The sequence below is a fragment of the Dendroctonus ponderosae genome, unplaced genomic scaffold (assembly GCF_020466585.1).
Source record: "Dendroctonus ponderosae isolate FM_Combo_2020 unplaced genomic scaffold, Dpon_F_20191213v2 Dpon_F_20191213_10, whole genome shotgun sequence".
Taxonomy (NCBI): Eukaryota; Metazoa; Arthropoda; class Insecta; order Coleoptera; family Curculionidae; genus Dendroctonus; species Dendroctonus ponderosae.
This window is the reverse complement of record NW_026017111.1, coordinates 930,980-932,138: the sequence shown is the minus strand read 5'-3', so window position 1 is coordinate 932,138 and position 1,159 is coordinate 930,980. Positions and strand designations below refer to the sequence as shown.

Genomic DNA, 1,159 nt, shown 5'->3' with positions numbered 1-1,159 from the left:
TAACCCCCTCCAGACTTGGAGGGATCCGCCCCTGTCCACAACGGAAAAACTTGAAAATTTCTATTGCTCACGCAGTAAATGAACTGATGAAGTCTTTCAGTTATAATGTCGTTGGACTCTAGACAGGCACAAACTCAATGGCCACCATCGACGTACGACAATTTGAGACCCTCGTTAAAAAATAGACAGCGAAGCACCAAAACAAGATCAGTTTTTATCAGCATTCATAGCTTGTCGTAGTTGAATGCTTGTCATGCTTGTATCTTTTTTTCGCCCCCGCCTCGTTAAGGGCCTCTAATATCAGAACGATAATCCAAAGCCTTTAATGGGCCATAAAATAGGGCTATAAAATACAGGACTCGTTTACTCGAACGTTTTGAAAATAGACGAGCTGAAAGACGGTAAAAAGCAAAAGACTGTTTACTCCGCAGCAGTTATTTCGCTCGCCAGAGGCCCTTTTTGCCGTGTTGACCTAATTGGGCGTGTTTGGGGCCGATTTTTTTAATAACCCACCGTGTTAATGAGCCCTAAAGAGCCCTAAAGGCCTGAAATATAGATATGGGGTGCTTTAAAGCCCCGTCGGGGGTAACATCGGCCCGGCCGATTTATTAACTCAAAAGAGGATTATCGTAATGCTGGAAACCCGGCCGCTTTATCCAATTCCCTCACCATACGAGTTATTAAGAAAAGTCCGATATTTGCTGCTCTAATCAATTTCCCATCTTCTATTCGCTCCCCAGGGCGAAACTACATAATACAATGAGCTCGTTCTTATCTCGACGTTGCGGTTGAAATTAATTTCTTTTAAAAGTTTCCTCCGACAACAATGCATTCTGCTGTCCTGCTCGGTCTGCTCGCGATATTAAAGCCCGCTTTGCCCAAATAGTAAATATATATGAACGGCACAAAATAATCCCTGGACTTTTGTCAGTTGCAGACATTCTTGAACATCCGCCGTCTTAACTGAGAACGACTTCCACTGTGCGGTTGTTTGCTTGAAAAGGCCCTCAAGTTTATTTTCGAGTTAGACAATGGATTCTATTGTTTCCTTTAAATAACTGCGCTTCTTCGGGAAAAATTAACTCGCTGGGGGTTAACTCAGCAGTTTTTTCTTTGATTATTTGGCGACAATTTCCCTAGTTTTTTACAAACTTCTTTT

General features: G+C 42.5%; 1 protein-coding gene across 1 annotated transcript in view; it reads right to left on the bottom strand.

Annotated features, from left to right (window-relative positions):
• The window catches only part of LOC109536980 (cytochrome P450 4C1), a 13,952-nt gene that overhangs the window by 820 nt on the left and 11,973 nt on the right, over nt 1-1,159 (bottom strand). The gene's annotated exons all lie outside the window — the stretch shown is intronic.